Raw genomic sequence first — 18,367 nt, 5'->3', positions numbered from 1 at the left:
GGAAAAAAAGGGGAGGAATCGGGGACAGCAAGCCTGGGACAAGTGGTCAAGGGCTCTGTGTGTGTGTGTGTGTGTGTGTGTGTGTGTGTGTGTGTGTGCTCACGCACATGGGTGTTGAAGGGCTGAGGCCAAGCAGTTGTTGAGCCGTGCAGAACCTGGGTCCTATCAACTGCCACCCAAATCAAAATCTACATTTTAACAGGAGTCTGGGTGATTGACACAGGCATCCAGGCTTTGAGAAGCTCTGTAATTGAAGTGGCTGTTTCTCTTCCCGTGTTTAAGGGTGACAGCTTGTGAAAGCTTGCAGCTTATGATGGTCCCTGTTCCACAAAGAGTTTGAAACTGTGTCACAAGTTAGTTGTTTCAAGCTTTCTTAAAGGAAGTTACAATAAGTCTTTAGTCGAGTTGTTTTTTGTTTTTGTCTTTTTAAATTTTCTTCTCTTCCCCTTGAAGAAATCTTAAGGCCTTCTGGGAAGGTCTACCTCTTCCTCAGTCAATTACACTCATCCAACCCACAGCATGATGCTTAGGAACTGTGCCATCCTGTCTTTTAAAACACAGACAAGGTGATAATGATATGGTTTCCATAACAACCACAAAGACACTTTAAAGCCCTGTCTTGACTATAGAATCAACTACTTATTTGTTGGGATTTTTACTTGTTCTTGAGACAGGGGCTCTTTATGGAGGCTTAGCTGGCTTTGAACTCACATTCCTCCTGCCTACGTCTCTTGTGGGCTAGGTCTTGTGGACTGCACCTTCACACTTCCGCTTGGGATTAGCTATTTAACTATTACCGTGTGCAATTGAGTATCTTAAAGAAAAGCTCAAGGAACCATTGGAAGGCTGACAGCCAGGTCACCCTCATGGGTGCATGGAATGCAGCCAGAATTGACCATTAGATGGCTGCTTTAGCTCATGTGTTTGCTAATATTTGAGTCTTCTTTAAACCTGGAGGGATCTTGAGGTCTAATCCAATGATCAACCAATTTTTTAGGGGTTGGTAAATTTAATCACATATAAATTTCAAAATTTATGGCCTAAAGCCAAAAGTTTTCAGGGAAAACACTGCAATATATAGTTATTATAAGGGCTTGTTACCTTAAATGAAAAGGGGTTGCTTGCTTGTGTTTTTTATTGTGTGTATTAATTGTACAAAATGATTGTCTTACAGTATTGTCATGCATGGATATAATATGCCTCACTCATATTCACTCCCACCTTACCCTCAGGTCCCATTACCCCACTTATTCTTTCCCCAGATGGGGTCCCTTCTACTTAAACAAGCCCTGTCCTCCTCTTTCCCCTTTCTCTGTACTCTGCATGAGAGACAACATGCCATATTTCTCTTTCTTGATTTTTACTTCTCATGCCGATCTCCAGTTCCACAAATGGTATGATTTCTTTCTTCTTTATGGCACACTCAAACTCCACTGTGTAGAGACCATTTTTCTGTAGCCACTTATCTCTTTCTGGGCACCTATGCTGATTTCACAATCAGCTGCCTTGGGTAGCACTGCTAAGCAGGGTACGCCAGGGTGTCCCGCTCCTTCTGGTGCACACCCTGGAATGGTACAGCTGGTGCAAATGATAACTCTAGTTTTAGTTGGTTGCAAACCTTCACATTGATTTCCAGAATGGCCTTACTAATTGACATTTTCACTAACAGCTAACACAGCATCCCCATCCTTGCCAGCATTAATTGTTATTTTAACAAAGGGCTTATATATGTAATTCATCTGGGAAAAGGCATGTCCAATAAGAAAATGGACATTTTGCATACAGAAACAAAGCCAAACCGGAAATGAATACATGACATGGTGCTCAAGTTCATTCATAAAGATACACAAATCGCCGGGCGGTGGTGGCGCACACCTTTAATCCCAGCACTCGGGAGGCAGAGCCAGGCAGATCTCTGTGAGTTCGAGGCCAGCCTGGTCTCCAAAGCGAGTTCCAGGAAAGGTGCAAAGCTACACAGAGAAACCCTGTCTCGAAAAACCAAAAAAAAAAAAAAAAAAGATACACAAATCATAGCAACCATGGCAGAATATCCTTAGGCTAGCATGTCGGCACAAATGATGAGACCTGACAATACCAACTGTGGACAGAAACAGGCTCTCTCCTCCTCACCACTGTGGCAGCGGGGCTGTCCTCAGCATGTGGAAGGCTGGGTGGTCATTTCTATCAGAACAGAGGATGTGCCTGCTCTTTACCTCAGCAGTCCCATGCTGGGAATTTAATCAAGGAAAATACTTGCAAAAACCCTTTCAACAAGGTGACCAGAGAGATGCAGGGCAGTAAGAAGTAACGAGTCCAGGACTGAGCACCCCACGATGCTGCAGCCTAATGAAGGGGAGCTGCCTCTGCCATGCAGATCCAACCACTCTGCACTTGGCTCAGACGCTCTGCTTATCAGATGCACAAAGCAGAAAGGCAGAGACAACTTGCTCCCTTTAGATTAAAAATGCATACCTATTGGTAGGAGATTGACACATTTTTCTGGGAAATGCTTAAAAAGAACCGGCTGAAATTGCTTCCTTTGTGATGACAGAACAGTCTGGCAGTAAAGGGAGGAGAAGACAGTCTGATTTTTAAGGTTTATTCTATCTTTCGTTTTCTAGAAGTGTTGTGGTGTGTCATGGAGGCCAGCAACGTCATGGCATTGAGCTTTTGAGCCATGATTCTTCAGTCCCGGCTATGATAATATTAGCAGAAACTCTCTAGAGAGAATGTATTTCCCATGAGTTCATCTTCACCACTGACTTTCTTCCAGCAAGGAGACTTCCCACAGAGCAGCCAGATGTTCCGGAGAACTGTCTCCTGGGCACTCAGGCTGAGGCAAGAGGACTACAGATTCCAGATTCCAGGCCAGCTGAGGTACAATAACAAGATTTAAGAGAGACAGAGAGAGAGAGTGAGAGAAAGAGACAGACACACAGACACACGGACACACAGAGACAGACAGAGAGACACAGAAACAGAGACGCAGAGAGAGAATGTGTAGGTAGCGTGCTTTCTCTAATCCAGGGTTGTCCACCTTGTGAATTCCTGGCTCAGAAAAGGGCCCAGCCTGTGTATGTGGACAGGGACACCAAACAGATCATCCATTCTCTGTAAAAAGAAGAGTGGGTCACAGCTCACCTGGTCACTATCCTTCCAGAAGTGAGCATTTTTGTTTTCCATTACCCTGTAGTAGGGTTTTGTTTTGTGTTTTGTTTTTGTTTTGTTTTGTTGTTTGTTTGTTTGTTTTAGAAAGTGGGTAGTGGAGGAAAGCCTAGGATGAAGATGAAACATCATTAATCTAGCTGCCACCAGTGTATGACTGGTAAGGAGAGAGAAATCTAAGAAAATTCCAGTGTGATGTGCCAACCAGGGAAGAGAAGAAAAGATACAGGGGGCTTTGCAGTCTTAGACTGAGGTGCAAGTTCCAGACCAGTGTCTTTGGAACCACGGTCAGGTGCTTCTCTCTGAAGCCCACTATATAGTCAGGCTAGGCAAGGCTGTGCTCCAGTAGCAAGCAAACCTCTGATTGTCAGTGGTTATACTCAACACAGGTTTAGTCAACTCCCATGAAGTCCCTCGTGGATGGCAGTGTGTAGGTTGAGTTTTCCTGCCTGGCCCACAGTCAGGACAAATCTCTCTCACCTGCCAGTCCCACAGCCGCTCAAACCCGACCAAGTAAACACAGAGACTTATTTTGCTTACAAATTGTATGGCCGTGGCAGGCTTCTTGCTAACTGTTCTTACATCTTAAATTAATCCATTTCTATAAATCTATACCTTGCCACATGGCTCGTGGCTTACCGGCATCTTCACATGCTGTTTGTCATCATGGCAGCTGGCAGTGTCTCTCTGACTCAGCCTTCCACTTCCCAGCTTTATTCTCCTCCTTGTCCCGCCTACACTTCCTGCCTAGCCAATGGCCAATCAGTGTTTTATTTATTGACCAATCAGCAACACATTTGCCATACAGAACATCCCACAGCAGCAGTGTACCAGGTGGCTGTCCCCTGTGGTATCTCTGCGGGGGGGGGGGGGGGGGGGTTATTTACTACTGACCAGAACTAATCATGTGGTCCCCAGCTATCTATTCCCACATAAGGGTGTCTGTTCAACTTCTGTGAACCAATGAAAACAGAAGCAAGAGAGACAACCAAACTGGGCTGTTGTGATCACATTTAACATCCTCACCTGCAAAGTGAGGCGACACCTACTCACAGTGTACTGTGAGAATCACATGATTCATGACAGAGGGCCGTAATACACAACAGACACCCAATAAACAGTGTTCCTGTCATGGAAACCAGTGACTCCCCATTGGTTGGGCCTTTAGAGACGTGTATTAGTCAGAGTTCTCTAGAGAAACAGAACTGATAGAATAACTACACATATGTATATAAAAATTTGGTGAATTAGTTTACACTAAAATAACAATAGCTATCTCATAACCAAGAGGCTGAGAGTCTGGTAGCTGCCCTGAGGCTGGAGCCTCAGCAGTCTGAGTCACTCACTGCTGTGGAATATTGTTCTGTACGCTGTGGATATGTGTTACGCTGATTGGTTGATAAATAAAATGCTGATTGGCCAGTAGCCAGGCAGGAAGTATAGGCGGGATAAGAGATGAGGAGAATGCTGGGAAGAAGAAGGCTGAGTCAGGAATCAGACACAGAGGAAGCAAAATGTCAAGGCAGAACTGAGAAAAGGTACCAAGCCATGTGGCTAAACACAGATAAAAATTATGGGTTAATTTAAGTGTAAGAGCTAGTCAGTAATAAGTCTGAGCTAATGGCTGAGCAGTTACCTCTGTGTGTTTACTTGGGGGATGCAAGTGGGAGAAATTTGCTCCGACCGCCGGCTGTCTAGGACACAGGAAAACTTCTGACTACAACTCACGGTGGCTGTCTCTCCCTGGAAAGAACCCTCAAATTCTTCAGTCTGTAGTCCACAGGACTGGGTGCCTCATCAGCCCCAATTTGGCACTAAAAAAACTGGAGGCTTCTTGAAGATCTGCTGGTCCTCAGTCAGTGCTGGAAGCCTGGGAATGCTGGTTCTAACACCAGTAAAGGAATCAGGAGCAGCGAGGACAGACAGGACAGGGCAATGGAGAGAAGGCCAGGTTAGCAAAGGGCAGATTCTCTTCCTTCTGCCATGCCCCTTAAAAAAAACAAACAAAAGGAACTGGCTGCTACCAGAAGTTGCCACCCACATTTTCAGGGTGGGTCTTCCCACACCAATTAAGGCAATTCAAGAAATTCCTCAAGTGTGGCTCCCTGCTCAGGTGATTTTAATTTGTGGCACAACCATGGTAAGAAGCTTGTTAAATGCGCCTTGGGGGCTGCAGAACCACAGCGGTAGTGTTAGTGTGTCCATCAGCACGCCTATGGCCATGGTGACACTCCATCATGTGAGACATGAGCCTCAGGGTGTCACTGGGTGCTGAGACCCAATGCAGATGGCTTCTCCCCAGCCATCACTTGAACTGAAGCTTGTTCTCACACTCGCCTGGATACTCACCAGCAATGGGGGAAAGCCAGCAAATTCCAATGCTCCCCAGGAGCAGCAACTCAACCACTTGACAATAATGGTAACAGAAATATCTGTTAGTTTCTTCTTTGCACTGCATTTCTCTCCGTGGTTTGATCCTCATCTGTAGAATGACCACACGATGAAGTTACTTTCACCCTTAGGTTGGCTAAATATGGTCCAGCTATGTGGACTGTAAGAGCCAGGTGAGATGTGTTGTTAAATAGACTGTGATTAATCTTTAACTCCTGGGGGAGAGATGAAAGGCAGACAATTAAGACTATTCCACAAGAGTTGGAAATGTAACTCAGTATAAGAGAGTTTGTCTACTGTATACGGGGCCTTGGGTTTAACCCCCAGCAGAGCCAATAAACAAATAAACAGAATCTAGCAAGATGAGCAGGAGTTTAAGTATCCCACCTATGCACAGCTTCTCCCCATCATTCCCTTACTTGGCCTAAGCTGTCCATACAAGATTCCTTGACTCCCCCATCCCGTTACCCAGTTGAACTGTCAGTAGGCCACCAAGCACTTACCTAGAATCTGTCGCCCTAGAAATGACAATGTCTGCAAAGTACCAGGAAGTAAGAAAGTTACTATGGCAAGTTCATATCTTCCAGTCCGAGTCCCATGAAAAAGAATAGTGCACCCTTCCATGCCTTTATAAAAGTTCTGTTTTGTTGTTGTTGTTTCTTAAGACAGGATTTATTTATGTAGCCCTGGCTGTCCTAAAACTCACCATGTAGAGGAGGCTGGCCTCGAACTCACAGAAATTCACCTGCCCCTCCCTCCCAAGTGCTGGGATTAAGGCATGTGCCATCACATTAGCCTGAAAGTTCTGTATTTTCTGTCGGGGTCTACTAAAAGTAAATTCTGTTGAGAAAATACAAAATTGGCCCATTGGTCTTTGTCAAAATAACTTATTGGTTAGATCATTTATTTTTGTTGGCATAAAAAAATAATAGAAATACTCAAATATACAAATCAGACAGTCCACTAGCTAACTAAAGATGATGAAGCATCTTTGATTGTTCCTAATTCATCTGATTTGCCTTCAGTTTGTTCTTAAAAACAGAAGAAGGGCTCCCAGAAACTGTGAAAGCCTGTATAAAGCCTGCATAGGTTCATGCAGGGGTCCCTAGGTTGGAGGGGAAGTGGACACAGGCTCCCATCCCTAACCGAGACTCTATCTGCAAGTGAAACTCTAGGGCAAAGGAAAAACCAGCTTCCTCCAGCAAAGTCTCACTGAGTGCCTTAGCCATGCCTCAGGGCAGGCCCCATGCCCAGGAGCAGTTGGCCAACACAAAGTGAACTCAATGGTATTTTTGTAGACTTTTTGTCTCATTTTGCTCTGTGCATTTTTTTTGTCTTATCAGTCTCTTGCTTATTTCAATTTTTATTTGTGTGTATGCTTCTTATTGTTTTTTATTGTTGTTACTGTTTTGTTTTTGCTTGTTTTAAAGAGAGAGAAAGAACAACTTGAAAGTTGGGTAGATAGGGGTGTGAAGAGGATCTGGAAGAGAAAGTATAGTCAAAATATATTGTATGAAAAAATCTTTTTCAAATAAAAAAATTTAAAAACAAAACAAAACAGAAAACCAAGAGCACTGAAGACTGCTTGCCAGTGTGTTTCTGTGCAGCTCTGTGGATTTCCAAGACATCCTTCTCCAGCATTCCACTTGCCTGATTTGGGGCTCAAACCAACAAATGACTGCATGGCCATTCCACCATTCCATGGTGACCATGGGCATTTGGAAACTGATTTTAAGGGCACAATTATCATTTTTTATGGTCTTTTAGGAGCTTGAGAAAACAATTTTGGCAGACTCAACAGCTATCATGTCAGCTAACTCCAAGAAAAGCCACTTGCCTGCCCAACATATGTTCTATTCGGGCACTGCTGGTCTGATTCACAGTGCCGTGCCACATGTATGACACCCAGCCAAGGAAGTAAAGCCTTTTGACATACGACACTGGCCTCTGACATGTTGCCAATGTAAAATGACACAGCATACTGAAAATGATAACATTTAAAATTGTGATAATCTATGGGCCCAAGGAACCAGCTGATGATACTTGCGATGCTAATATGGAATGCTAACAATCATTTGATTGCATTCTAAAATTGTATCCTTTTCATAACAATGACAACACACACATACTAATAGTGACCAATAAATAAATAATATCCACTACCTACCACACATAGCATGTGTGAGTCACCCCGGAGTCCCCACTGAGCAGTCCTGTAAGTCAGTTGCTAGTAGAACCTTCATCTTCTAGACGAGAAAACCAAGGGCCCAAGAAGTGAACTCACCAAACTTGCTCAACACAAGCATCGCTCTTGAAAGCAGTCTAGAAACCTGAGTATGTCTCTTTAAAACTCACTCCATAAATCAAATTTGACTTGTGACACACTTTGTGACTATGAAGCTCTGAGAATGTGCAAGTGTGCTTGTACATGTTACTTGCCATGTGTCAGTCACCAGGCTCCGTGTTCCCTTCAAGCAATCTCTATTCCTTTTTTTTTTTTTTTTTTTTTTTTGCTAACGTGGTGATAAACTCAAGAGGCATCAATGTTATTGTGGGCCAAAGTATGTCCCCCTCAGGTGACTTCAGTCGGTGACAGCTGGAGACCAGGTCTTTCAGAAGTTGGTTAGACTCAAGTGAGACCCTTACAGTGGATCCTGACCTAACCCACTGATGTCCTTGGAAGGGGAAGGGGACACATTGCAGGAGTCATGGGCTAGAGCCATCTGCAAGCCAAGGAGTCAGACCTCCAGAGAAACCAAATCTTTTAACCTCCACAACGGTGAGAGATCAATATCTGTGGCTGAGATTACTCAGCTCATGATTTTTTTGAGGGGGGGCAACTCCCACAAATGAATACATACAAGTCATATTGAAAGTAATGACCATAGTAACCAGCAAACAGTGAGTGCTCAATTAATGATTTCACTGTTGTTTCAGTTGTGAATAAAAACACATTCTACAGAGCCTTAGTTTGGGCTTAAAAGCAACATGTCCTGAGGTATTAAAACACAATATGAAAAATATTTTATTTCCAGCCAATAGACATTTTGTGAAACTTCAATTGAAAGACTGAATGCACTCAATTCTCTAAACTAGTAGGGTCTACATGCATGGGCTGAAAGCTGATGTCTGTAACAGTTTATCATGTCAGGAAGTTGAATATGCAGGTGACTTCGAACCCTTTCTCCTCTTGTGGCTCCTACAGCATATGCTGTAAGTCCAGGTTATGAATAGGGACATCAGCCTGCTGACAGTAATGCTCAAAGCTGTGACACACACACACACACACACACACACACACACACACACACACACACTGGAGTTACATGGCATGAGTCCGTGTAACTAAGAGGAGGACATTGACATTTTCTTGGCTGAAGCTACCTGAGATGGAGCCTCCATGTAAATTTCTCTTAAGTAGCCAGTCCCTTGCATCTCCTTTTGTGTTGAGAAAGGTTGCAAGATCACATCTGGGCTCAGAAAAGTCCAGTGCAATGGATTAGGAATAGCTTGAGGACAAGAGGCTAGTAGTGAATGAGCTGCGTGGTCACCATTCTGGAAGGGGGACATTGGCCAATGAGACTCCCATACTCATCCTCTAATTAAAGGCCAGCAAAGCTCAGACAATTTGAATATTGGATGTAATTCAATGCCTTGTTAGCCATGCTGAATCCACTAATTTTCTGTATATGTATAGTTCTTGTGACATTTAAGCATGTTACTTAAGAACAGAAGAAAAACCACTAAGCCATCAAAGGCCATTTGCTGATTATTTTTCAGGTTACTATAAAATGTGAACTCATTAATACATAGAACCCCAGACATGCAGAGGAAGGCGAGTTATCCTGGTAGGCTTTGGGCTGCCATACAACAGTAGGTCTGAGGCTCACACACTGGTAATTAATGGCTTTGCAACCCATAGATGCCGCTTAACGCTTGTGAAATGTGAATGTGGAATACATGAGCATAAGCCCCAGAAGACACACTCTAGAGTTAGAGGGAAATATCGGGGTCCCTTCTACCCAAGCTCAGTTTGCTTCTGTTAGGAACCATACCTCCTACTCCAAGAGTGGTCTGAATTGACAGGGAAGCACCAGTCACTGGCCCCTCTGCAACCCACCACAAAAAGTAGCTCTGAGCGAAGAGTCACCAACACCGCTTCCAAGGGTCAAGCATCTATGTAAAGATGCTGAAGAGTCTGAGGTTGTGGGTGCAAGCCCTCAAAGAGCCAAGATGCTTTCTGTGGAGAAACCACTAGCTCAGCTCTAACCACAGTCCACTCCGAGGGTCAAAGATGGAAGTAGAGGGGCAGTGCCAGAGAACTGGACTCAAGCCAAGCAAGGGGTTCAGGGAGAACCCGGTCCTTTCCTTACCAAGATCACTGTGATCAGCCCCACCAAAGGCTCAACTCATCCCCCTGCCTCAGGCAGATAGAAAAGGGACCTTGGAGTTCTGACCAGCTGAGCTGATCAATCTGGATTTTCAACTTGATGGAATTTAGAATCACCACAGAGACAAAGCTCTGGGTCCATCTGTGAGAGTGTCTAGAGTAGGTTAATTGAGGTGAGCTGCCCCATCTTAAATGTGGGGGTTCCGGATGGAATGAAAAGAGGGAGAAGAGCGGCACCAGTCTTCATTCTGTGCTTCTTGATTTGGGATACCACGTGAATGTCCTCTGTTCCCTGTCACCATAGGCTTGTCCCCCCGCAACTGTGACTCAGAACAAATCCTTCCTCTGGTTGTTTTGGTCAGGCATTTCACAAGCAGTACAGTTAAGGTGCCTGTGGCAGGGAGCAATGCCCACACAGAGATGGAACTGAAGGATCTGTCAACAGACGACACTTAGTAAAAAGTCAGTTTACCTCCACTCATGGACCCTGCTGATTACAGTAAGAAGTCAGTCTGCCTCCACTCACGGACCCCGGTGACCACAGTTAGAAGTCAGTCTGTGACCCCCGGTGACCACAGTAAGAAGCCAGTCTGCTTCCACTCACAGACCCCAGTTCTGTTACTGAAGGAAGCTGTTCTATACAGCAGCTTTTTATTTGTTACACTAAGGATTGAACCCAGAGCTTCACAAATTCTAGGCAAGCGCTCTGTCGCTGAGCTATGTCCCCAGCACTCCACGATTTTATTTTGAAACGATATTTTACTAAGTGGCTTACTTTGGCCTGGAGCTTACTCTATAGTCTGGTCATGACTTGAACTTTCGATCCTCCTGCCTCAGTCTCTTGAGTAGCTGAGACACAACCTGAACCCCAGGCCAGGCATGTAGCTACTTTTTGTACTGTTAAAAAGTTGGAAAATTTACAAAAATTTGGTAGTACTCTTTTAAATTGCCATCTAAAATGTAAAAGTAGAGCTAAAGAAGAATTATGTCGAATTATTTTCAACACAGGAAGCTATCTAGAAGACTATAAAAGCCCTCTCCAGTTCTGGAAACTAGTAACAGCCAAACAAACAAAGAAAGAAACAAAGAAGACAAGCTAGTCACAAGCAGGACTTCAGAAATCATGGTGTCCACATAGCTTAGATTTATAGCAGCCTCCTCCATGCTTCCCAGCAGAGCATGCTGAAGGTTTACAGGTGGCGGATTTCCTAGTGTTGCAGAAGCAGCACCTTCGAAGGCCATCCTTGCCCACCACCAGCAGGACTGTCATGCGGTGGAAAAGCTTGGAGCGGCTGCTTTCTTCCGAGAAGCAAAGCTCGGTACTTCTCTGAAGAGCAGGCGCTCTGGCACTCACGCAGCATCGCTGTGTGTCTCATGTCTACACATCCCAGCTTGAGACAATAGTTAGTGATGCTTCAGCGTGCTGCTTCCAGGCCAATGCAATCTGTTGTTCCAATGTTGGAGTTTCTGGTGTCTTATCTGGAGAAGCCCCTCAACTCCCCATGGTCTTCTGCTCCTTTATGTCTCTAGGAACTAGAAAGGGCAAGGATCGAAAATGAACACAGGCAACGTAAGGGGTGACCCTATCCATTGCCGTTTCCGCTCCTCTGCAGGGCCACGGGCAGCAGCGATAAATGCCACCAGGATGTGGAATCTGCTTCCTTTGGTTTTGTTCCCTCTGCCCTCAACCCCCTTTTGTTGTCAGGAACTGTGGGACCGACTGGTAGGAGGACAAGGAAGAAATGTCTTATGGCTTTAGTTAAACTTATGCATCATACTGAACATTCTAGAGTCAGGTGCTGCCGTTTTTTATCTGTGTTGTTCTGTGAACATGATGGGTGGTGTGGGCAACACAAAGAGCAGTTGGAAAGCTGACCACTGGACTATTAGATGTCTTCCACCCCTTCTCCATCAGTAAGAAATAGAGAAAATTTGTTGTTCAAACTATTCCTTTGTCCTGGAGACAAGGGATACGTCCATACGTGGCAATGATGTGACCCAGCCTCGGGCTCCTGTATCCCTTGATAAGCTCTACAGTAAACCTAGTCTAGTGGGCTGCTCGTGAAGAGCCCACTCCAAAATGACAGCACTCAATGCCAGGAGCGACTGCTAGGTGGCTGAGAACACTGGGTTTCCACCTCTGCTCAGTGCTGACAGGAGGTGAGGCAGACGGATGACCTTGTGGATTGTTTCTGCTTCTGAGGTACCAGGCCCTTGACAGTGACCTTGTGCAGCTGGATGGTAGGGATGTAGAACTCTCAACTACCTCTTCAGCACCATGTCTGCCTGCATGCCACCAAGCTTCCTGCCATGATGATAATGGACTAAACCTCGGAACTGTAAGCCAGCCTCAATTAAATACTGTGGTCATGGTGTCTCTTCATAACAACAGAACACTGACTAAGACACATCTTTAGGGGAATTTAATACAATAGTGTGTGCTACCCAGGTAGCAGGTATCTGGCATACAGTAAATGCTCAACCAATAAGAGATTTTATTGTTAAGACTTTAGATCAACCTTCTCTGTTCACAGGCAGTCTCTATGCAACACCTATGCTTGGAAGTCAAGCTTATTTGTTTTATTATTATTTTTTTGTGGCATTAAAGATTGAACCCAGGGCCTTTTACATACTAGGTAAGAGCTATCCCACTGATCTACAGCCTAGCCTTGGAGTTCAAGCTATTTTAGGCATAGGAAGGTGAAGTTGTGCATTGATTACTATAAGGCAATTAGATTAAGAATTAGTTCCATTGTATTAAGACAGACAACCTAATGAGAAGCAAAAGAATTCATTTCCAAGCTGCTGTTCATTTTCTTTCCTGGGGTAGCACCTGTCAGACTCCTCATTCCTGAGTCTTTTGGGCCTGCCCTATCCTTCCCATAAGGAGTGTTTATTGAGCATCTCTCCTGCTGTATATATAGCACCCTGAGAACAGCTCTTTCCCAAGGGCTGAAACCTGCTCCTGAGGCACATACAAGCCATAAGAAGGAATAGGAGTCACACAAGTCTTTGAAACAATGAACTAGATGTACCATGACTGTGCAGGGTGTGTGTGTGTGTGTGTGTGTGTGTGTGAGAGAGAGAGAGAGAGAGAGAGAGAGAGAGAGAGAGAGAGAGAGAGAGACAGAGACAGAGACAGAGAGACAGACAGAGAGACGGAGAGACAGAGACAGAAGGAGAGGTGTGCAGGCAGTGTGGCTACAGAACCCATGTGTACAACTGTCCAGTTCACATATGTCTCTCATACACGGTCTCTCTTCTTCTTCAGTGTCTGGTCCAGGTAGACACAACATAGCTGAGGCTGTTCAGAGACAAGATAAGGGGTTGGTCTGTTGGTGTTTCATCACCATGGAGATAATGCTCAGAGAGACATTGGGATAGAAACAACCACCTGTATGTTTTCAATGCTAGATAGTCCTGGACAAACAGGGCATTTTTTCTCTGAGCTCTGCCTCGGCCTTTGCTTCCTGAGTGCTCACAGGACCTCACCAAGCCCTCCCTATGACTGACATTCCCCATGCAAGCTTCTCTAACATGCCTCAGCTAGAGTTCCAGAGCCCTGGAGCTGCCCTCTCTTTACCTGCTATGGCTCATTTTTCTAAGAACACATTGTGTGTCCAGCCATTTGACTACATCATGATCTTCCATGTCCTAAAGCAGGTCTCTAGCTGTGTGTCTGCTTTCTCCTAGAGACTGAGCCCTGCCTGAAGGCTTTGGCTTTTGTACTTCCTGGGTCCATACAATGCCCCTGTTTCTTTGACTGACTTATGTAGCTCGAGTATTCCTCAGCTGTTGTCTTGAACACTGCCACTGACTGCAGTGACAGAGACTATTATGACATACTCCCCATACTTAAAGCCAACGGGAACCTGTGCAAATTAGGAAATGACCCCCCCCTACACATGCACACACACACACACACACACACACACACACACACACACACACACACACTGGCCTCAAGATGCTTTGTATTTGCTGGGAAATGGTCAAGATAAATGTACAAAATTTTACCACATCCACAATATAATGCCCTTGTACAATGGCTGCCAAAGAAAACGACACCCCTCTCAGGACAACAGGAAAGACCATTTGGTTAGTAGTGACACTGACTAGTGAGATATGAGGGCTGCTGCCGATCCTTTGCTATTCTCCGGTACGACTGAACTACGTGATTTATATTATGACCAACTTAGCTGCCACACACATTAAAATAGCTTTGCTCCTTTTGAGAGTAAGATGGATTAAGTTATCTTGCAGGCCTGGGTGGTAGTGTTTGACTAGCACGTATGATGTCCTGGGAATTACAAAACTACACACACACACACACACACACACACACACACACACACACACACACACACTTATATATATATATATATATCAGTGAACATTACACAGACATAAACATGTATTAACATCTATAAATTTCATGTTCTTCTAAAATGTTTACTGAGTGATTGATGTGATTTATTGCGTGTGTGTGGCTGTGTACACGTGTAAAGGTCAGAGGACAGCTTCCGGGAGCTGGTTCTCGCCTCCCACTTTGTTACTGCAGGGCCTTTTGTGTCTGCTGCTCTGAGTATTCGGGTTGCTGGCCTGAGGCTTCCAGAAGGCCTCCTCCCTCTGCCTCGTATCTTCCTGGAGGAGTGCTGGGCTTTCCAGTGCATGACACCGCATCAAGCTTTTTCCATGGATTTGGAAGAATGGTTCCTGTCCTCATGCTTCTACAGTAAGTGCTTCTACCTGCCAAGTCATCTCCCAGCCTCAGGTCTCATATTCTTTACAAAGAAATCCTTTCTTTTTACGAAGTGGAGAAGATTGCAGACATCGCCTAATCAAGCAGTTGAAGCTCAGAAACATCTTGTGCCCTCCGAGGAGATGAACAGAGAAGAACTCGCATCAACTGTGTAGACTGAAAGACTGGGAGGAGAGTCTACAACAGGCCTGGACCCATCACAGACAGCGAGTCACAGGAACAAAACAACAAGATGGTTCTAGTTAGTGGGATCAAAGATCCAGAGAAACAAACGGAAGGGATGAGCTTTGATGGGGCCTTTAAAAAAGAACTTGCAGTGATCACCACTGAGATCTGAATACAGTTGCTAGACAACTGCATCTCTGTTAAATTTCCCCAATGGCTGATGGAGGGGCCGGAAGTCACAGGATCCCTGAGAGTGAATGAGAGCAAGTGCAATAAAACGTGGATGTTCCTGAGTCAGGAAGAATAGAGAAGAATTTATTCACTTCAGTGGTTTCCATAAGTTTAAAAATTTCAAAACAAATTTCGTAAGAAATGTTTTGGTGGCTTGAATAAATACATTACCTGTGTAGGGATAAGTAGGCATGGTATACTTTTTGCCTCAAGATAGGGGACATCTAGTTTAAATGATAGATGATGAAATCATCAAGTATTTTCTAGGACAGTGCTGTGAGCAAGAGCAGAGGCATCAGCATATAAGATGTTAAATCATGGCGGGGAGGGTGGGGACCAGAAACAGAATGGACCATCTAGTTGAAAATTAACTGAGCACTGCATATATTTAATCATCTTTCCTAATCTCTGCAAAGTTATTACATAAAAATTAAAAAAGAAAAAGACAATGAGGATACTACTAGATAATAGATATCAAAAGTATTTTCAAGATTTATTTATTTATTTATTTATTTTTTATTTTTTTTTTTTTTTTGGTTTTTCGAGACAGGGTTTCTCTGTGTAGCTTTGCGCCTCTCCTGGAACTCACTTGGTAGCCCAGGCTGGCCTCGAACTCACAGAGATCCGCCTGGCTCTGCCTCCCGAGTGCTGGGATTAAAGGCGTGCGCCACCACCGCCCGGCCAAGATTTATTTTTATTTTATGTGTATGGGTGCTTGCCTACGTGGAAAGTTTGTGCACCATGTGCATGCAGTACCCTTGGAGACCAGAAGAGGGCAGTGGATTCCCTTAAACTGGAATAACAGCCACCACATGGGTGCTAGGAATTGAACCAGGGTCCTGTAGAAGAGCAGCCAGTGCTCCTAACTGCTGAGCCATCTTTCTAGCCATCCCCCCAAATAATTTTAAAGGAATCATTTCATTAGGCAAAAAGCAGATGGAGAACTGATGGACTGCCTCTAGAGAGAAGCTTAGCCTGAATCCTGCAGATGGAATAATGCAAACTGAGCTCAATGAAAATGAAGGCTCTGGAATCAGGAGCCAGGTACAGGGTGGATGAGGGACCAGGGCTAACATGAGGGCACACTGAGCATCTACCTGCATGCAGCAGCCATACTCCCAAGCCCTCCTATGTCCAGACAACTATCTCAATGGGGCAATGGAAATGAGAGGTTCCAGAAGTAGGTGCTTAATGAACACGGGCTGACAGGACGGGTCTGATGCACTTCAGGATCTTTGCTTGTTTGAGATAGAGTCTCAGTTAGTAGACCAGGCTGGCTTCAAATTTGTGATCTTCCTGCTTCGGCCTCGCCAGTGCTGACTTTACAGGCTCATGGCATCACATTTGGCCCAGTATAACTTGTGGTTAAATAAGGATTTGGTACTGCAATTATTATTGATCAAATAAAATTTACTGTTGGGGAAAGTTTCAATACTTCCTTGATCATGCTTTTGAATAATTAAAGTTAATAATGTCTTTGTTTTCATATTTGATTACTTCCTTATGCTCTATTTCCCCAAGAGCGCCATCTATCTTATTCCTGCTCCATGGCAGTCTGTTCTTGTATCATATGTATGTATGTGTGTGTGTGTGTGTGTGTGTGTGTGTATATATAAAATATAAAATCCTCTCTTATTTCTTGGAGGTTCCTGAGGTTCTGCAGTATGTTTTCTACAAATCCCATTCCCTTGTTTGTTTAGACCTTTCTCTTTCATATTGGAAGAGCTCCTTAAAGAGTCACGTGTTCATTAGCTATAATCTGTAAGAGAAATATGCTACTGAAAGAAACTGTAAAGGGTTGTTCTAAAGAATAGCTGAAGAGGGGTGAGACAATGACACATTTCCTTTATAAACTTCTCAGTGGTACTTATTACCAACTAATTCATCACATTTTATTTGATAAAAATAGAGAACAAGGACGGGCCAGCAAGCAGGTAGAAGTTTGCCTGAGACCTGAGTTTCCTCCCTGGAATCCACAATAGAAGGCAAGAACTGATTCCTGGAAACTGTCCTCTGACTTCCACACATGCCAGGAAATGCAAACACCTGCATTCACACACACACATAATAACCACACTAGGAAATGCATCTGCATTCACACACACTTAATAACCACACTAGGAAATGCACCTGCATTCACACACACAATAACCACACTAGGAAATGCACCTGCATTCACACACACTTAATAACCACACTAGGAAATGCACCTGCATTCATACACACATAATAACCACACTAGGAAATGCACCTGCATTCACACACACATAACAACACTAGGAAATGCACCTGCATTCACACACACATAACAACACTAGGAAATGCACCTTCATTCACACACACACATAATAAACACACTAGGAAATGCACATGCATTCACATACACAATAACCACACTAGGAAATGTACCTGCATTCACACACACAATAACCACACTAGGAAATGCACCTGCATTCACACACACACATAATAACCACACTAGGAAATGCACCTGACACACATAATAACCACACTAGGAAATGCACCTGCATTCACACACACATAACAACACTAGGAAATGCACCTGCATTCACACACACAATAACCACACTAGGAAATGCACCTGCATTCACACACACTTAATAACCACACTAGGAAATGCACCTGCATTCATACACATAATAACCACACTAGGAAATGCACCTGCATCCACACACACATAATAACCACACTAGGAAATGCACCTGCATTCACACACACACACACACACACACACACACACAATAACCACACTAGGAAATGCACCTGCATTCACACACACATAATAAACACACTAGGAAATGCACCTGCATTCACACACACATAATAACCACACTAGGAAATGCACCTGCATTCACACACACAGGACACACACACATTACAACAATAATAATGCATTTAAAGTATTTTTTAAAGTAATTGAAACACCAGAGTATCCTACGGCTCAAGCAGGTGTAGCAGTTGCTGTTATGAAAATGAAGGTTTTCCTTTTTGATGGAGTGAAGATAAACATGGAGATAACAAATAAGAAAGACCCAGATCACTGACAAGCAGACAGTGACTGTTAGCAGGGTGGAGTCTGCAGAGAGCCAGACCAAGTGCCTGCAACACAAAAGTCAGGGAGGTATGCACGGTAAAGACCTAGCAGACCTTGCTCAACCCTGAGAATGATGCCTCAGTTTGCACCCTGCGGGCCTGACCGATCTCAAGCCAACAATCCAGGCACAGAAGGTCACAGCTAGGGA

The sequence above is a fragment of the Peromyscus californicus genome, unplaced genomic scaffold (genome assembly GCF_007827085.1).
Source record: "Peromyscus californicus insignis strain IS unplaced genomic scaffold, ASM782708v3 Scaffold_8__1_contigs__length_139910024, whole genome shotgun sequence".
NCBI lineage: Eukaryota > Metazoa > Chordata > Mammalia > Rodentia > Cricetidae > Peromyscus > Peromyscus californicus.
This window is presented reverse-complemented; position numbering follows the sequence as displayed.